This window comes from Dendrobium catenatum, unplaced genomic scaffold, assembly GCF_001605985.2.
Source record: "Dendrobium catenatum unplaced genomic scaffold, ASM160598v2 fragScaff_scaffold_1631, whole genome shotgun sequence".
Classification (NCBI taxonomy): domain Eukaryota; kingdom Viridiplantae; phylum Streptophyta; class Magnoliopsida; order Asparagales; family Orchidaceae; genus Dendrobium; species Dendrobium catenatum.
The window spans coordinates 430,436-430,972 of NW_021320093.1; positions in this window are offsets into that span (position 1 = coordinate 430,436).

Sequence of the window (537 nt, forward strand, 5' to 3'; positions counted from 1 at the left end):
TGATGAGAGTGTGGGTTATGAATGGGTGTTGACATTAGTGCATAGTTTACTGGTTGCTGCGATGGAGTACCTAGTCAAATGAACCTTCAAGAGTGTTATCCCTTTATATTTGTCACGACCCGACCCGATCCGAGACGGATCCAGCTCGCACCGAGTCGCGACACGGAACGAACAGACTGACCAGGATCTGGTTATGGAATTTGGTTTGGAACTGAATCTTCCAAATAATTTACTCAAACAGACACACAGACACAGAGCTACTATAAATCATCAAACACAGCGGAACAAAACATCTATCTTTTTCTTTTCCTCAAAACAATCATCTACAAATACAGAACATGGCTTTTAGACAGAAAGAAAAACAGAACAGAAAAGCCATGACTGTACAAAAATCAAAAGTACAAAATAATACCTATACTGATCAGACTCTGAAATCTATTCCTAGACCTCCTTCCCTTTCCCAGAACCTGAAAACCACCAGAAAACAAGAGTGAGCTCAACAGCTCAGCAAAGCGACAAACCTCCAATAAATTTATG